Source organism: Triticum aestivum, chromosome 4B (assembly GCF_018294505.1).
Source record: "Triticum aestivum cultivar Chinese Spring chromosome 4B, IWGSC CS RefSeq v2.1, whole genome shotgun sequence".
Lineage (NCBI taxonomy): Eukaryota > Viridiplantae > Streptophyta > Magnoliopsida > Poales > Poaceae > Triticum > Triticum aestivum.
Genome location: NC_057804.1, coordinates 554,632,950 through 554,644,976, shown reverse-complemented (window position 1 = coordinate 554,644,976; position 12,027 = coordinate 554,632,950). Strand labels below are relative to the sequence as shown.

General features: G+C 46.7%; 1 long non-coding RNA gene and 1 pseudogene across 1 annotated transcript; one reads left to right on the top strand and one right to left on the bottom strand.

Moving 5' to 3' along the window:
* Positions 1 to 5,688: 5,688 nt before the first annotated feature.
* On the bottom strand, positions 5,689 to 7,376 carry LOC123095207 (uncharacterized). The gene is made up of 5 exons (XR_006446124.1): positions 7,075 to 7,376; positions 6,184 to 6,251; positions 5,940 to 6,043; positions 5,816 to 5,864; positions 5,689 to 5,727 (listed from the first exon to the last, which is right to left on the bottom strand). It is a non-coding gene; the product is annotated as an uncharacterized lncRNA (long non-coding RNA).
* A 2,162-nt stretch (positions 7,377 to 9,538) lies between these two features.
* On the top strand, positions 9,539 to 10,972 carry LOC123095206 (uncharacterized; annotated as a pseudogene).
* Positions 10,973 to 12,027: the final 1,055 nt, after the last annotated feature.

Sequence of the window (12,027 nt, the reverse complement as noted above, 5' to 3'; positions counted from 1 at the left end):
AGGAAGTCCACACAGTCAGCACAAGACAGCGTGTGAAAAAGCACGATGGCATCATGCTTATAGTCAATTTAATTTTACTTTGTTCGACAATTTGTCCTCTACTTCTCCTTGTAAAATGTCAGGATTCACTTATAATGGAAGCTCTGTTGCCAATGTTTGAAATCTCATATTCCAACGAATCAAATTTTCAATCTATTTTCCTGAATTACAAATTAAATATAGATTCACTAGCAAAATCCACATCAATTAACCTATTTTTTCTATGAGCGACGATAATTGTGACGTAAATGCATGTCATCAACAATGTCTGGTCCCACTTGTAAGCAGCCACATCAGCATATTCTGGGCCTATACGTCAGCAGCTTTGACCAGTCAAAACTGATGCCCTATTATTATTGGACGGGACGGTCGGTGATAAAACCCATGGCGGACCCACATGGAAGAAGCAACTCTTTGCCCCACCTGTCTGAATCTTTGTCTAGTCAACCACCGAACCAATCACTGATGACGTGATTATTGTCACCAAAAAGATTTTGGGCGACATATTGGGCCATCATAGGTGACATTCTGGGCCATCACTGAACACGATCACTGGTGACATTTTTTCTCTGTCACCTAATATGCCAACTTGCGTGATGAAAAAAGTGGTACCGTCAAAATTTTATTTTCTATGACGGCGCTTCGGTGATGGTGGGCACGAGGACCGAAAAACATCGCTAGAGTATTTTCCATGATGAAAATGGGTTATAGATGACACAAGTGAAGCGTCACAAAATAGAGCAAAGTTTGTAGTGCTAGTGGGGCAATCGAAGCTGGCGTGGGCAGGTCAAACATGACTGTTGGGACCCACGATGGTTAAACTTAGCCTTACCTAATTAAATCAACCGGCTAACCTACTAACCAAGGCTGACTTGTCAGTTATGGAAAACGTCACAAGTTGTTAGTTGTACCAGATTTGTTTCTCAGGGAAAATGTTTAGGAATAATGAGAACAGTCATATACAATGTGATAGGGTAGTACTGGAAACTGGAGAAACTATAAATTGGCAAAGTCCACAAATCACAATGTATTTTGGAAAGGTGATATAGTGAAGACAAATAAGAAAAGGCAATCGAGGTTGCCACCCTAATTGACAAGACTCACAAACATGTGATGGCCGCATTGGCTTATCACAAGAAGGAAGACTTTTTTATGCCATGGCCACTAACGAAGCTTGCCCTAGGTGTCCAAGTCGCCGATGCCACATGTTGATGGAGCAGATCGAGGGGCCACCTTTATTTATGGAGAAAAGAGAATATAGATCTTTCTAACAACTAGATCTCCCGATGATTCCCTTGGTGGCTAGATCCTTCACAAAACAAACATATGGATCAAATTCAGTAGAACAAGAATTGCCCTGAGTAAAATTGCATATGGGTATGAAGTCATTAACAATCAAGAGTAAAACATCAAACATTGTTGAGATAAAGGGGGAGTATGACCGAGATGAGTATAAACTAGTAGGTGTAATGGTGATCCAGGAACCATTACTAACAACTAAACTACGACAAGCATGCATCGAAGAGAAAAGATACTAGTTGAGATTACCTCTACAACCCGTCACATGCAATTACTCGGCATAGTCCATGTACTAGTCATTGTCGGAGGATGGGTGGAGCTTGTGTTGCCGAGCGCCATGTCGATCACGGAGAACCGGTCCCGTGAGGGAGGCAACGACATAAAGTGTTATCTCTGAGCTCGAAGCTCCTATCAATGGCGAGGGGGATAGGGACATGAAGGGGACATAATTTTGTGCAGGGCAAACTCTGCTGCTTTTCCTCCTCCTCTTCTTATTCACTGGAAAAAGAGAAAGACGGATTGAGGCGTGCCCCATCTACTGGATCGTGCCATCCCATGATCATTGGCATGCACTCGCCCTGAGCTATGGCCTCGGGATCGCACATACCGCGTCCTCAGGCTTGACTGAAACTGAACACTGAAAAAACTGCAGACCGACGAAATTGAATCCTAACACTACGTCTAACCTGAACTTGAACCTGTCAGGCTAGTTTATTTGCTAACAATCTCCCCCTAAGCTAGTCGTGATAGAGATATCAAACTTCAACCATGCCAATGTGTGCGCGCAGCTCCTGGAACCGCGTGCGCCCGAGTGATTTGGTGAACATGTCTGCGAGCTGGTCACCTATGGCGATGTACTCGACCTTGATCTTCCCTTCCTCGATGCATCTCCGGATGAAATGGAAGCGAACGTCGATGTGCTTGCTCCGATCATGGAAGTCCGGATTCTTGCACACCTGTATGGCTGACGTGTTGTCGACGAAGATGGCGACAGCGCCATGCTCCTCCATCAGCAGATCGCCCATGAGCCTGCCCAGACAGATGGCCTGACAAGCTGCTGTTGTTGCCACCACGTACTCAGCCTCACATGAATATAGAGCAACAACCTTCTATTTCTGCGACTATCAGGTGATCGTTGCACCCCCAAGGAAGAAGAGTTTCCCTGAGGTGCTATTGTGATCATCAACATCGCCGGCCATGTCGGAGTCACTGTACCCGACAAGCTTGCTCTCGCCGCCCTTTGTGTACTGCTACCTCTTGAGCATGCGTTGGTTTTCCCTTGAAGAGGAAAGGGTGATGTAGCAAAGTAGTGTAAGTATTTCCCTCGGTTTTTGAGAACTAAGGTATCAATAAGTAGGAGGCTACACGCAAATCTCTCATACCTTCACAACAAATAAAAACCTTGCAACCAACGCGATAAAGGGGTTGTCAATCCCTTCACGGCCACTTGCAAAAGTGAGATCAGATTGAGACAATAAGATAAATATTTTTAGTATTTTTGTGATATAGATTGGAATGTAAAAATTGCAAAATAAAATAGACCGGAAACTTATATCATGGAAAATAGACCCGGGGCCATAGGTTTCACTAGTGGCTTCTCTCAAAATAGCATAAGTATTACGGTGGGTGAACAAATTACTATCGAGCAATTGATAGAAAAATGCATAGTTATGAGAATATCTAGGCATGATCATGTATATAGACATCACGTCTGCGACAAGTAGATCGAAATGATTCTGCATCTACTACTATTACTCCACACATCGACCGCTATCCAGCATGCATCTAGAGTACTAAGTTCATAAGAACAGAGTAATGCATTAGGCAAGATGACATGATGTAGAGGGATAAACTCAAGCAATATGATATAAACCCCATCTTTTTATCCTCGATGGCAACAATATAATACGTGCCTTGCTTCCCCTGTTGTCACTGCGAAAGGACACCGCAAGATTGAACCCAAAGCTAAGCACTTCTCCCATTGCAAGAAAGATCAATCTAGTAGGCCAAACCAAACTGATAATTTGAAGAGACTTGCAAAGATTAGAAATCATACATTAAAAATTCAGAGGAGCACTAGTAGAAAACCACCCATTAGTCCCGATTCGTAAGGGACTTTAGTCCCGGTTCATGAACCGGGACTAATGGGTCGTTACTAATACCTCCACCCGTTAGTCCCGGTTCAAACCAGAACCGGGACCAATGTGCCTCCACGTGGCCCTGTGCGCCCACCCCAGTCAGGGGGCCTTTGGTCCTGGTTGGTGGCTCCAACCGGGACCAAAAGTAATTTTTTTTTAAAAGTGGCTTCTTTAGGGGGTTATTTTTAGGTTGTTATTATAGCTAGCTAATAGAGAGAAGTGTCCTCTCTTATATCTTCGTACTTGGTTTATCAACACTGCTGCTATGTTCATTGCACCCGCAGATATAAAATGCTCATGCATGCTTGCATCATACATCATAATATATATAATAACAAGTCCTACTAATCATGCATCATCATATACAACTTCTACTCATTATTAATAATAAGTCATACGATCATCATCCTCATAGTCATCGAACCCAACCCTACATAATTGTTCTTAGCACATGATCATCAGTATCAGGTAGGACCTAAACACCCTTAAGGTAAAATAGCATAAACCAATATAGACCCTGACTCTCCATTATGAAGAATGGCGATCATCCTGTCTCCAATTTTTGCCCTTCGCTGAATGTTGCTTCCAAGAAGCTCCTTACGATTGTCCATACATTTTTTCCATTCTTTGATTATCATGTCTCCACTTCTTTTAGAAACCCGGTATGGAGAGTTGAGATTCGTAGGACGACCTGCTTGTATGTTCAAAACATGAAGGCTACCCCGTGTATACATCAGATGAGGCACACAATCATTTGGGATTATCTGTTGAAAAACATAGTAATAAATCAGTTAGCAATGATATGATGTACTAGTTTTAGAAGTGTGCAAAAAGATGCACGAATGGGTTAATAGTAAAAAATCATACCAGGGTATCTCCATGGTAGTTACCGTAGTTCAACACGTGCACTAGTGGCACGTATTGACCATAATGTTGAGGAGTTCGATTGTAGACATTGTAATTCTCAAGATCAGTACAAAATCCGACCAGATGATTTTTCTCCTGATAAGTTAGTTCGGAGCCTTCGGTGTAGTAGGTTCTGTCTACCATCTTCCGCACATTCTTTGAAGAATGAAAATAAGCTGTCAATGGAGAATAAGTTGTCAACTATTTTCAAATAAACAATATAAATTACTTAATAACTATTTTCAAATAAACAATATAAATTACTTAAGCTCACATGGGGGAAGAATTGGAGGTGTATCCACAAGGACAAAAATCGTAGGTCTCTCTTGCTCGATTGTAGGATCACCAAGATCCATGGTAACAAGCATACCCTCATCAAAACCATACATCTTGCAAAGTGCTTCCCAATTTTTGCAACCAAAATGGGTTACACTCTGAGCATTGTACAACTTTACTTGAAAATCCACACCATGATGGGTACTTAGGATAATTTTTTTGGTTTCGAAACTTTCATGGTCTTCAAAACCCATCCTCTCCAAGACATAGCGTCTTGCAAAGCATGGGATAAGCTAGCCGAATTGGAAAAGATGAAAAATATTGTCATGATTAAAATAGTTGAAGTCATGAGTAATTACGAAAAAACTATTATCGTCGGTTGCGTACCGTATGAACATCGAAGGTCTCCTCGAGCTTAATGCTGAAGCATCGATCTTCGTCCAGCACAATGAACCTGTCGCAGATACCTCGGTCGTCGTGGCCCCAGTCGCACTCCCCCGGGCGGTTTTTGTCGTCCGATGAGTACGACATTTCCGGCCTGTACGTTCATAATTCAAATATTAAACTAGATCATTATTATTAATCACGGGTTGAGTATCCATGATCGATGTACGTAGCTCCTCCTTTCATTCCCGAATGCATTATTAACTATATCAAATTGTCTAGCACACGGGAATGAAGGAGAAATTATCCAATATGAGCATTCAATAAGCAAAACAAAATCATAAAATAAGCAAAACCAGATCATAAAATAAAGTATAGTATTCAAATTAGCATGCATACAATAATTATAAGCAAAAGTACATCATCTCTTGGTGTCCGTACATCGTCGAATATTATCACTAATACAACTAGAACCGTAGCTCCCGACGGGTATCGACGCGGGCGGTGGACACCCAAAGATAAGGAACCATCACAGGATCATAGCTCCAGTGAGATCCCTGAAGAACCTGCCAGGTATTGTCGAACCTCCCCTCCAATGCAACCATGTAGCGACGGACGTGCTCGTCCTCCTCGCTGACACGGTGACGTACCACCTCCGCGGTGTCCGGATGCCTCACCACCGTCACTGGACCACGCGACCGCCACCAAACAAGGATCGGGTCAACAACGGGCTGCCTCCTCACAAAACACAGCGGTTCGGCGTGTGGAGTTACCTTCGCCGCTCCCGTGCTCATGCATGCAGCCATGCAGCCGTCTATCTATCTGCATGCTTCCAAACCAAAGCTTGAACTTCCTCACTGAAAAGGCAAAAGAGGAAAAAGACACAGCCTCAACTACCTGCGCGACAAAGTTGGTTGGCCGGGGAGATAGATTTGTTCGGGCGCAGGAAGCTTCGGTGCACCTTCCCGCCGCCACCTGAGTGTCTCGCACGCGCCCTTTGCCTGGCTTGTGGTTAACGAGAACCGCAACTAAGATGGCAAATTAACAAACGTGTAGGCTGTATATATCTAGAAAAGTTTTCTTTTGGGGGAAGTATATCTAGAAAAGTTAGTATGCATGTGCAAAATGCAAAAATGAAAACCTGGGTTTGGAACGTCCAGGGCGGTATCTACAAACCAGGGGTCTCTGTGTGAATTGTACGATGGAACCCTACAATTTAAAATACGGATAATCAAAGTATGTTTTTCACAAAATAAAAAAAGCTTAATTACATGATATCCTCACTCTAAAAAAACGACGATGAGATGTAATCAATGAGAACTTATAAAACAATTTCCTTTTATCTAATTCTAAGTTGATTCAACCCAACCGTTGGAAATCAATCCAACAGCCGCCCACCTCCTTCCTCACCTAGCATGGCGCCCGCCGCCCTCCAACCTAGACCTAATTGACACCCTCAACGGTAGTGCCGCCTCACCGAACCTCCCCCCTTCGTTGTGCCATCGCCGCCCTGACCATCCCTGTATACCCCTTTCTTTTTCGCACTGGCACCCCACCCCGCACCCAAATCGCTAAGCCTCCACCCATGACGCTGGCTAGGTGCGAGTTCTTCTCTCCTATCTAAAACTGACCGGTCCAAAATTTGTTTCAGACAACTGAGGATAGTAAATCTGCTCTAAAAAATAACAAAATTTGGCAAGACAAGAAAAAAAGCAAAAAAAGATAAGGAAAAAAGTAGTTTTCTGATGATATGAATATGATGTATGCCCTAGATATGTAGAAATCTGATGAGAAATTACGATGGAACCCTACAAATTGACATTAAGCATCGCCTAGGTATATTTCACTTAATTATATGACTTCCTAATTCTAGAAGACATGACAATGATTTATGTAATAAATATCTCTATGTTCTATAAACCGGGCAAAACCGATGATTAGTTATACATCAATTTTAGTCCTAGCACGACAAGAACAAAAAAGGAACAATAATAATAATTTGCGAGGATATGAATATGATCGATGACCGAACCTAGGTGTGTAGAAATCTGATGAGAGATTATGGACCTGCAGCAGGTTGTGTCAGAAAGTTGCCGGTCGACAAGACTTATGGGCTCAACTTGGGGGTGGAGCTACTGGGAGAGGAAGAGCGCCGGAACTGCCCAAAAGACCAACCGAGGGAAGAGAAGCACATGGGGTGTTCCTCGATCGACCGATTATGATATGAAGAGGTGGGGAGATAAGAAGTGGCTCGCCCCTCCCATTGGGCCTCATGCGATTTGCCATGTTGGTCCTTTCATTTTGTTCTCCCTGTTGCCGCCCTACACACGATCTCCTCTAATTCTTTCAAATAATGGTTGTTGCTAGTCACTAATAAGAGTACTATTTAAGTAAGATTTGGGGCATGTACTGTCGCCCACTTCACCCTTACAGCTGTCAGGTAGCGTCCATGATTAATGATCAGGAAGGAATGCACGTGTATCAAAAGCGGAGAAGGGGGGGTGGAGGGGGAGAGACTGTCGTGAGCTTCCTTATATGGTGAGTACATGTACAATGCAACAAAAAATCTTGGCGTGAACACGAACGTTGGTGCCTTGGGCTTTACAGCGCGACTCGTGTCCAAAGAAGGAACAATGCAAGGAGGGCGGGGGCAATTAGTGGAGTAAGAGGGAAATGGATAAGGGAGGGGTTGACCGGCCATCGATGACAACAAGGCATCATCATCGATCCTATATATGTCCATATTGACATGGGCGATAACACCATCTCCCCCTCCCCCACCCCCTCCCATGGGCATACATGTGAGCCTTATCATGGTTTCAGAGCCAGGGAAGGGGAGGGGGCAATTAGCCGAGTAAGAGGGAAAGGGATAAGGGAGGGCTCGACCGGCGATCGGTGACAACAAGGCATTATCGTCGATCCTATATATGTCCATATCGACATGGGCGATAACACCTCTCCCTTCCCTCACCCCCTCCCATCGGCATACATGTGAGCCTTATCAGGGTTTCAGAGCCAGAGAGGGGGGGTGACGATTATGGGCTACCAAAGCAGGAGCGGTGGGAGGAGGATGTGGCGCATGGAAGATGGGTAGAGGCAGCATCAGGAAGGAGGTAGAGTTGTGAATCAAGAAGCTATGGCGTCAATGGATCTCATGCGGTGCGAATAAGAAACATGGACAATAATTGTGTAAGAACAACAACTATCTTGCATTTAACCTATTTAATCGTGTTGATTTAAGTGAATTTTATTTATGAATTTTGCATTAACACCTCGATACGTTAGGCCCCCGCGAGCGGCATGACATTTTGCTCCTCATGCATAGGAATACCTAGAGTTGCATCACAATTTTTTTGTTGAATTTACATGAATTAAATAAAAGACATGACTTCGCGAAAATGGCTATCTGGATGCCGCATATGAATTTTGTACCCATCTGAAGAAAGATGAATCAATGCTAGAGAGAATTATCCATGTACGTAAGATCATGTTAAAATTCCTCCATGACACACCTCTGGATTTTGGGATTCACCTCGAAGCAGGGTTTCGCCCCCCTTTATAAATAAAGGCACAAACCAAACAAGGTACACGACCGAACCATACATGATGATGAGATGATCCTCTTACAAAGCCGATCCTAGGCTACCCGGATTGCGAAGTAGAGAAGCAACTACTCTACCGAAAGAGAAGACATGGAGAATGGAGCATAATCACGCAACACCCTAGGACACCTAAACTCCTAGACAATGCCCCCAAGAGAGAGAACGGTGCAGAGCGTCGCCGACGTCTTCAAGAAGAGAGCGGCGCCCGCAAGCGTAGCCGTCGCCGGTGCAAAAGCGCGGAGCTTTCACTCGGCATCCCACCCTAAGTTACCGAGGCCCTAGGGAAAACACGGCGTGCCCAGACCCCGGATCCAGATCGGGGCGGCGTCCAGCAGAGGACGTGCCCGAGCCACCAACTACTACCTCTCTCGTCACCCGCATGACCAAGAAGTGAGCCACCACCGCCGAAATGGCACCCGCCGGAGAGCCAACCATGCGAACCACCATCCGAAGCCGCCGCTCCGACATCCAAGTCAAGACCTCACCCACCGCCCGCACCACAAAGTACCAGCCACGATAGGAAGAGCGAAAGTCCACATCTTTCACTCCTAGCCCGACATGAGCGACGGAGCCTGGGCCGGCGCCACCACAGTACGTGGGGACCCCAGCCCCGTGTCCCCAGCCAATCCCGATGGACTCGGGGAGACACCCCTCCATGATTCCCGATGGCCGTCGCCGAGTAGACTCAGACAACGCGATGTCCGTGGCCCTCGACCCTGTGGATTTTGGGATTCATAGTGCCTGATTTCTGTGTTGCAAAGAGCCCCATAGAAAAGAATCCACAATATAATGTCAATCCTTTGACAATGGCACCTAATAAAATCACTAGAATCAAAGAATGCCACAACCCCTGAAAACCGTTGGAGCGGCCCCATGTTTGGGATCGACGGAGAAGCACAAATACCGGCCTTATCTTCGAGACGCCAACGGAGCCCACACCGCAGTGGCCATGCCACGTAGCAGCACACCAGGCAGAACAAACTCACTGCCGTCGCAGGGGCACGGACACGCGCACCGACACTGCTCGTCTTCATCCTATCGCCGTCCCCGATCTCCATCTATCTCTCTTCGACTCCTCCCGCCACCTTCATCACCGATCCCCGGGCTTATCTTTCCCCCACGTCACTCAAGAACGCTGCGACACCTCGATCCTTTGGCCTTTAGCATCTCCGACCCACCAGCACACCTATAAATCGCGTCGCCCGGTGGCAAGGAAGGCATATTCGTCCACAGAGGAACCGGAAGAGAGGGATAGAGGTGAGATCGAAGGATTTGGAGCTCGTCGGAGCTCTCTCTCCTGGACCGTCCGCGATTGTACTACATGGGGATGAAACAGTCGACGATGACTGCGTCCGGCGGCGGCGCCAAGAGGGCCCTCCGCCGACTGCCGCACGTGTACAAAAAGGTGCTCGAGCTGCCACTCCGGTGGGCGCTAACGTCAGGGCGTTCGAGGGCACCACCGCGCTCCACTTCTTCGCGGCCTGCGTCCCCATGGGTGAGGTGAGGGCGTGCCTCGTGAGGATTTACCCCGGGGTCGTCAAGGTGGTGGTGGTGCATGCTGGGACAGGAGACGACGAGGATGGCGATGACATGGAGCTTGATAGGTGGAGGTACCAGCTGCCTGAAGACTGTTGCCCGGAGCTGGCTATGGCTGGCTATGTCGACTGACACCTTATCGTGACGGTGCCCAAGGGCCGCGGCGAAGGCGGTGATGGGGCTCGGAGGTGCTGCAATGGAGCAGCAGGGGAGATTGGTGGGAAGCTCGTGGCCGTGCAATTGAACCAGTGGGGTACTAGTGAGCGAGTGTGAGCTCCATAATTGCTCATACCCAAGCCTCTATTTATGGGAGCGTTTTTGCTTCCACGTCTCGCCACTTGGGTGAAAGGGACTGTGGGTGGGGGGGGGCTATGTAATATGGACACGTGCATTAGTTTGGGAGGCTGGGGTGTAGAAATCACGTGTGACTGTAGACTTTTCGTGTAAATTTTGTTAACTGGTCTTTCTATTTCTATGTATGCTTTGGGTGGACGTAGCAATTTAGCTTCTGATGTGGACTTTGCATCGCATCCTATTTGATTTGACTACGTTCCTTTGGATGGACTTTGCATACATCATATTTGATTGGGTTGCATGTCATCGTATTTGATTTGACTATGTTCCTTTGGATGGACTTTGCATATGCGGTGATGGTCCCGTGTTTTATATGCATTTGCATCACGCGTTTATCTTTTCGGTGGGCTGCCGCTGATGCATGGGTGTGCGAGCTTGTGTCGACCCATTGTCTCGCCGCTTTGTTCGTTCATTTTGGATTGTCAGTTGTTACCTTCTTTCCAGATGCATCCTTCGTCTATAAATAAGGGGGCCGCAAGAAGAAGCGAGCAGCGGCTGGAAGATGCCCTCGCGCGCCTTAGGTCTCTCCTTCCCTCCTTCTTACCTCTTGATGATTCTTTTCTCTGATCACTCCATCCCGTGTCGAGTTCATGGTCCATCGCAGCTGTAGATATCGGGCAACATGACGGCGCTACATAAGCAACGATTGGTCACAAGCAGCGATGTCGCATAAGGGGCAGCAGTATATCACATGCCGTCCGCCGTCGGTGGGGTGGCTGCAGGGGCTTCTCTACCATTCCCACCACTGTGACCTATTGGTTCTTCACTTGCCCCATCGTCTGCTGGCTAATGGTGATCACTGAAGGAGTCCTGGATTAAGGGGTCCTCGGACAGTCGGACTGTTGGGCTATGAAGATAGAAGATAGAAGACTTCGTCTCGTGTCCGGATGGGACTCTCCTTTCCGTGGAAGGCAAGCTTGGCAGTTAGGATATGAAGATTCCTTTCTCTGTAACCGACTCTATGTAACCCTAGCCCCCTCCGATGTCTATATAAACCGGAGGGTTAGTCCGTAGGACGAAGAACAATCATAATCATAGGATAGCTTCTAGGGTTTAGCCTCTACGATCTCGTGGTAGATCAACTCTTGTAATACTCATATCGTCAAGATCAATCAAGCAGGAAGTAGGGTATTACCTCCATCGAGAGGGCCCAAACCTGCGTAAACATTGTGTCCCCCGCCTCTTGTTACCATTAGCCTTAGACGCATAGTTCGGGACCCCCTACCCGAGATCCGCCGGTTTTGACACCGACATTGGTGCTTTCATTGAGAGTTCCAATGTGTCCTCACCATAAGGCTTGATGGCTCCCTCAACCATCTACAACAACGCAGTCCAGGGTGAAGTTTTTCTCCCCATACATATCTTCGTATTCGGCAGCTTCGCACTGCGGGCCAACTAGCTTGGCCATCTGGAGCAGATCGACAGCTACGCCCCTGGCCATCAGGTCGGGTTTGGAAGCTTGAACTACACTACCGACATCCACGGAGACTCGA